The sequence below is a fragment of the Seriola lalandi genome, unplaced genomic scaffold (assembly GCF_002814215.2).
Source record: "Seriola lalandi dorsalis isolate HSWRI2012SDOR001 ecotype SW California unplaced genomic scaffold, Sedor1 jcf7180002054573, whole genome shotgun sequence".
In the NCBI taxonomy this organism is placed as follows: Eukaryota; Metazoa; Chordata; class Actinopteri; order Carangiformes; family Carangidae; genus Seriola; species Seriola lalandi.
Window position 1 is genome coordinate 1,010,891 of NW_019525126.1, and position 7,638 is coordinate 1,018,528.

General features: G+C 40.0%; 1 long non-coding RNA gene across 1 annotated transcript in view; it reads left to right on the plus strand.

Annotated features, from left to right (window-relative positions):
* LOC147818505 (uncharacterized) overlaps positions 1–7,039 on the plus strand; it is a 12,311-nt gene extending 5,272 nt beyond the window's left edge. The window contains exon 3 of the long non-coding RNA XR_015437911.1: positions 6,799–7,039. This is a non-coding gene — a long non-coding RNA (uncharacterized LOC147818505). The remainder of the gene's footprint in view (positions 1–6,798) is intronic.
* The last annotated feature ends 599 nt before the right edge of the window (positions 7,040–7,638 follow it).

Below are 7,638 nucleotides of genomic sequence, written 5' to 3' on the forward strand. Positions count from 1 at the left end.
CCCCCCCCCCCCCCCCCCCAGCTCTGTCTTTGGCCCTTCTCCAGAGAGACCAAAAAGCCAGGTCTCTCTTGGCTCCCTGATTGTTTTTGTTCCTGTGAGCAGACAAATAGAGTTTGGCCTCTTACAAAAGAAAATGCCGGAGCTCATCTGATCTTACTGCCCTAAGGAGTGGCCTGGCCTGAAGGGCTAGTGATTGGAAAATTACAGTGCTGCTCCAGCCATATTGTCAGGGAGTCTCGGCCAGACTCTTTTCTGTTTGTGTGAAAGGCCATCAGCTGAATGGCCAATCGTGCACTTTTAGAACGCATCCATCAATACTGTGGAGTGATTGGCTGTTGTCAGAGCTAGTTTAGATCTGGGTCATTTGTGAGGTAATCCTAATCTGGGTATCTTCTGTGCCTCTAATGGCAGTATGTGTGAATACAGAGCAAATGATGCTGCTAGATGACATGTTTGCGTTTAAATTTTAAATGATGCCAGTTACAACTCTGCGTTTTAAGTTTTGATTTAGAAAAAATCAGAACATACATTAGTCTAACACATGCTCGCTGAGCTGGTCAACAGATTCAATGCAGTTGCACAGAGATTTGGTCTTTGAGAGAAAATACCTGTTGCGGCTGCAGAGTGATGTTGAAGCCGCCCATCCCTGCCACACAAGTGGCTCTCTGATAAGTGATTACAACTAGGGGGGGAAAGGAGGAGTAAAACAAGGGCCTTGTCAGCACAGACCCTCCAGATTTGAGGTCAATTTCGCCCCCTGATTGCACATATTTTTGTGTGTGTGTGTGTGTGTGACTGTGTGTGACTGTGGGGGAGAGAGAGACAGAGCGAGAGAGTTTACTGTTGCCTCATTGAAGCCATCATCATCACATAAGGAGCTGAGGCTGAAGCCTGAGCCGCCTCCCTGCCTGTCAGTTTCATCCTTTTGTTTTTACCTCCACCTCCCTTTCTTTTTTATCCCTCTGTGCCCCCCTCCCCTCATCCCCTATCTCTGCGCCTCTTCCACTCCTTGGCCCTGGCCCTCTGCCTGCTCTTTCGCTCACCCCCCATGTTCGCAAATCACTTCTTCCCGTGTCAGCAGGTAAATTGTTTTGTCCTCCCATTCCCTGCTTTCATTACCTTGTGTAAATTAAGCGATATGTCGTCCACCGGTGCGCGCCAGAGCCCTCACCGCGCCAACGCCAAAATCATGAGATTTGGCATAATAAATGAATACAAACTGGCAGTAGCAGTGCTCCTCTCCGCGCGGGCTCGCCTTCATTATTCGCTTAACTTGCCGGAGAAAATGACTTAACCCTGACCTGTGTATTACGTCCCATATTCACTCCAGATAAAAGCCTTTTTACAGCGCACAACAATTTATATTCCAGCAAAGAGGCTGCTTTTCTCTGTCAGTTTTCCAATCTCAGCTCCTGAACACACGTCATTAAACTTGTCTTGCCTTCCTGTATTTGTCCATCAGTCCTTCTTTTTACATAAAATCTGGCAGCATTATTCTGCGATTTGATGGCACCCACTCATTTTTTCCCCTTGGAATGTTTGATTGGAAGAAATATAGCCGGGCCGGGGCTATCTCCTCTCCTCTGTGGAATCATGCACTTGATGAAATAGTGTTCCCCCAGCAAGAATAATAAAAACAGACTTGTACATTACAGGGGGCTCTCAATCTGCCAGCTGGGCTGAGCTGAGCGAAAAAACCCACCCTGCCTCCTGACAGATTTTTATAGTTATCCCAGCAGACAAATGGAAACGGTGACCAGGCTGGGGAAGGCCACTCTGAGGCTGACAGTGGGCTGCAGGGCTGGACAATAGCACAAGGTGTGGTGTGAACATTAAAGAGCTGACCACAGAGACGAGGACGGTGTGACCACCAGAGACTTCTTCATTTATTGTTGCTAAAACACAGCATGCACACGGCTATGATCACACAAAAAGGTGTCATTCAGACACTCAATATATTTTGGTTTGTGTTAGTAAACCTTCTGAGTGTCGCTGTAGTGACAGAGTAGAAAGTTAAGGTCCTGTGTCAGACTGTGGTCTAGCTTCATTGAGAATGAACTGTAGAAGATGAAAAGGGTGATTGCAACTGTCCTCAGGGTGATAGGTGTTCACTTTCCAATTTGGAAGTGTCAGCATTACTATAATATCAAGCTCAGTTGAATGTAAAAGGTCACAGACACTTTGCATGAAGTCTTTCTTTCACTGTTACTGGAGCAGAGCCTCTAGTGAGTGAGTTAGTTTTGGTTCTTCAGTTTCTGCTGCAGCTCGAGATGGATGTTGTTCTTGCTCGAGGATGTACAGCGGAGAACCAGCTCTGCAACGTTTATTTATATGGTGCTAAGGGCTGCAACTAAAGATTGTTTTCATTGTCAATGAATCTGCTGTTTGTTTCCTTGATGAATCGCTTAGTTGTGTCACCTGCAAAACCTCAGAAAATAATGAAAAATACAATCACAATTTCTTAGAGTCCAAAAGGACGTCTTCAAAATCTTCATCTAACAGTTACATTAAAACAGAGAGAACCAGCAAATCATCACAGTTAAGAAGGGAACTTGTGATATTGCTGGGAAAAAAATCAAAATAATTAGATGAATTTATTGTCGATTGTCATTTACCATAGTTCTTTACATACTGTAACTAAACACTGATAAAAAAATACAGAGAAAACATGAGAACACAACTAGTAAAAAATAAAAAGGGTTATGTTACAAGCTTTCTATATAATTAATTTTAAGTCACTTGATGACAAGTGTCCTCTTTAGCCTAAATCTTTGAATGAGGAAAATGTTCCTGCCTGAGGGTGTCAGGCTATAGAATTGTAATTTTAAAGTAATTTAGCCGTCATTATATGAATTTATTCATTTTGGTAGAATTAAATTTCAGACTGTCTTTAACGCTGTTGGTCTGAAAGAGAGAATTAAAATAGAAAAACAAACTGGATGACTTCTCTTGTGTATCCTGTAGAGTTTAATTAAGTCCAATACTCATACACGAAATGTGAAACTTCATGAGACCATGCGTATGAGCAGCATTTTTATTAATGAAATAAAGAGATAGAAATCCTTAGGTCTAAATGGAAGTTGAAAAGTTCCACTGTGGATTGTTGCTTCAGATTTTGCCTTCTGGGAGGATAATCAGCCATAAATGATGCTTGTTTCCACCTAACAGGCCCTGATTAATCAGCCAAACTGAGCAGGCTAATCATACCTCTAGTGCTTTCCATGCAGGGCCTGGAGAGCTACGTGTAGTCTGCATCTTCCTCCTCCTCCTCCTCCTCTGTTCAGGAGTAGCGAAGAGCAATACTGTTCTGAGGGATGAATACAAAGTGCACTCTGTCGTGGTGGAGTTTAAGGATGCTGTCTGTACACCTTGAATACTGCTCATGTATCTTGGTTAGATTTTAAAATGTTCCTGCATCTCAGTGTCATTTAATTGGTCTTGTTCATATTTCATTAACAGACTTTGAAACAGAGAAGAAATTTCAACTGGTGGTATATATGCAGCCCATTTCTACTGGTGTCTGCTTCTTTTTCCAAAAATGATTAAAGACAGATAGATTTTTTGCCGTGTGAAATTTTGCTTTTATTTTGAAGTTTGACAGTAGAAACAGACCAAAAAAGTAAAGAGAACAAAAGATCAAACTGTGTTTGAACACCTGACATTGCACTTACATGGTATGCATCACTGACAACTGGGCCACAGAAACACCCATAAAGGTTGTTTTTATTCAAATATAATTTTTAAACTCTTCTTAGTTATGGGAAGAATCAGATGAGTCATGACAGAATGTGGAGACATACGATGTGACTTAGTCCTCATCTTATGATTAGATCAATTTTGCGATTGTATGTGTGGGTCTTCCCTGATATAGACGTGTACAATCTATCGTTTGGTCGGTTTATGTTAAGTTGTGTTTCACACTATTAACCAGTAAAGGTCCACAAAGAAAGTGTAGCAGCTTTTCCCTGTAACTCCTAAATCTGTTAGTAACTCCATATATTACACTGCATGAGTTGGGAGGGAGGATAAAAACGACATGTTAGTTTTCTGTCTCTCGTTTTGTGTTGTTAATATGGTTGTTGTGTAACAGACTCTGCTGCTACTGCTCATCCTGTTTCATCCACAAAAATGAGAATAAACACTGACCTGATTCATAATGCAGTAGGTCGGCAGACATTTTGATATGCCTTTAGGAAGCAATTATTTACACTAGGTTTATTTTATTTCACAGAAACTGCACAACCTTTTCTAGTCAGAAAATCTAATGTAGCACACATCAAAGAGGAGATAAAGGATCATCCAACAGGCTCAGTGTCAACCCAGCACCTGTTAAATTGACACATCAAATGCACCTTGCAGATCGACATGGCTACCCATGACAGCGATGCATCTGAAACAATGTACAGGAGGGTCTCCACGTATACAGAGCAACAAACAAACTCCACTTACTCTTTGATTTGCTCAACAACAAAACAATGCTCCTGAGGTTTATGGGCCAGATAATTTTGTTAATGGCTTTTTCCACCAGGGGACAGAAAACTGGGGCATTTAAATCCTACGAGAGACCTCAGGGTCGGCTTTTTGACAGTCAGCAGGTATCGCTGTGGTTTTAATGGTTATGGTTTAACTGGGACACACTTGTATTAGTGAGTGATTGGCTAGTTTTCTAAAAAAAAAAATTCAAACAAAACACATCATAATCCAAATATAAACCATCTTTCAAATGAGCATTTACTCGAGTTTTACTAGGTGCAACATTAAAAAGATTAAATAATAATTACAGTAATAATCCAATAATATATAACATTTGACCTAGCTGGAATGGACTATTCTGCTTAATACATACTTGTACTTTTTTTTTACTTTAATATATTTTGCCACTTTCAAGTAAAATTTTGAAAAGAAAACTTTTTCTTGTGCTTGACTGTTTTGAAATTGTGGCACTTTTATTTAAGTGAAAAAGTCTATGGTCATCTTCCATTGCTGTCAGTATTATTTGAAATGGGCTGTAATCACTGTAGTCAGTCTAATACACTGATTTAAATGTTGACTTTCACATCTGTACCAGATGTGCTCACAAAAAAACCAAAGTAATCAATTGAAATGCAAAGAGCCCCGGTTGTTTGAGATGGACGGGTTTGCTCTGTGCAGGGACTCCTCTGCTCTGAAAGGACGGGGGAAAAGAATGATACAAACAGAGAAAAAAAAACTTGAGAATCCAACTCATTTTTTACTGTATGAAAGTTTCACAAGGTCGTTTGGAGAGTCATGTTAACACAATATGTGAATACAGATTTGTTTCCTTGTTCTACAAGTCACGGAGCACCGAGTCTTTAAGCGATCATTATTACCATACAAATAGACAGATCTATTTAACAACCTCCTTTTTATCGCATAACACTTATTCTTTAGTGTTGCTCCCTGAAAGGCACTGAAATGCGTCTCCCCCCTCATTTTTTTTTCTTTTTTTGCAGGGAAATCGTCTCAGGGTTGATAAAAGCTCAGAGCAATAGAAGAAGCAAGGCTGACATCTTCTTAAGAGATGATAGGAGAGCCAAATCAAATAGGATGGAGCAGTCACTCTTTTCACAGATAGGTAGCTCATTTCTTGTGGCTGAGAGTTTGCATCCCTAGTGGCGCTCTGCCTGGGAAAGATAGCTCACTTGGACTCCATTCATTATTTCATCCCCTGCCTCCTCTTTTCACATCTTAGCTACTTCTTTTTTTTTTTCTTTTTTTTGCGCTTTAATGAGTTGCCTATTTTTCTCAAGTGTTGATGGGAATCTTGGAATTTAGATTTGGAGACAAAATGTTTAATCACAAGTGTTTTTCATTTGTGGAGAAGAGGCAAAAATCAATTATTTCTATTAGACAATGCTGATTGGAAATGAATGGAAGTGGTAGCATTTTGAAACAAAGGCTCCATGGAGGCAAAGATAAGTGTCAGTCTTTCCCCCTGAGGTATGATATGTGGTTCAGCTTAATAAGCAGTTTGCAAACATTTGCCGTTAAATCCATGCCAAGGGTTTACCATGCTGATAGAAAGACAAGCAAATAATTAATGATAACAGTACTCATATGTCAGTAATTGGAAAACAGAAGTAAATATTGTACCAGTTGCAGTTAAGCTGCAAATCTTGCAAACTCTGAAGACGTTTCTTTTTTCTTTTCTTTTTGTTTTTTTTTTTGCATGATGCAGGTCTGTGCTGGTATATGGAGGTCACAGTAGTAAATATTATCATTCAAACTTGAACAACCCTTGCTTTTAGGTCTATATCATCAGATGTAGCGGGTTTTCTCTGCAATATAATTTCCTCTTAAGTTGTAGGAACTTTTCCCATACACTGTTTACTGCCAGACTTAATCAATCAAGCACAAGCTCCATACGTATTCAGCCTGGAACTTCCTGAAGAGCACTTTGCTATCATATCCCTCACATTCTTTGCAAATCCCTTAGAAAATTATTTATAAAAATTAACTTCTCTTGCAGAGGGCTCATTGAAAGAAGAAGAAGAATTACATGAAAGATAAAACACTTTATCACCAGTGAAAGACTAGACAATGTACGTCGAGAAATTGGGAAGATGGCAGAAACAATGAATATTAAGTGCCTAAGAATCTAAAGCTGCTGACTAAATTGAAACTGTATATCCTGAGGGGGCAAGGTTTCCAAATTGCTAATTACTGCCTCTGAAAGGGGGCTGTTTCTGATATGTTTGCTTGTGAAAGGCTGCCGCTTAATGAAGCAGTGGCTCAAGTTTTTTTTATTTTTTTTTATTCCCACTCTCCGGCTTTCAGGGCTCTCTCCGGACTTCCCTCCCAGGCCAGAACAATGGCGGGCCCATGAGCCCAGCTTCCCCACAGGCCCCAGCGAGAGGAGGCCGGGGGCTGGGTACTGAGGGAGCCGCTCAGCATGCTGAAATATGGAGGCGACAGATAAGGTGGCAGCAGCACAGAGAGGCCCTCTCCCATGGGCCCAAGGGGAAATTTGCAGTTATTAAGAGGAAGATGAGAGAGATTAAATGGCTTTTGTACTCATTTTCACAGACTTTTCTTTTTTATTATTTGGGCTGCCTTCATCTGAGAGATGAAAGAAGTGGTAAATGACTTTTTTGCTTCATTCAGCAACACACTGGCTTTGAGAGACAATTCATTACTGAGAATTGTCACACATCATAAAACACTTATTAGTTCACCATTGTTTTAAAAGGTGTGGAAGTAATAGAATTACTGTAATCTTATCATCTACAACTACAGTAATTACAAACTTAACATGGTTTTGGAATTTGTTTGAAGAAATGAACAAAATGTTAACATATGTGTAGATTTAAAATAATGGCTTGAAGTCTTAAGCAAAGCACAGACTTCTTGACACTCATTTATCTTCACATGCAATCTGATAAAGTGTAAAGCCTATTCTCTGAGTTTCACTGAAACTTGTAATGGAGAGTTTATTATTTTTTGTATTTGTATTTTGTATTAATATATTGCACTGCATTATTTTAGTAGATGTATTGTAAATTGCTTAATCTGACTTTATAATTCAATCCACACACTCATGTATACACATAAGTTTGTGTATACAGACTTATGTAGGTATGGTTGTGAGGTGGAGGCGGAGGGTACACTGATGCATGG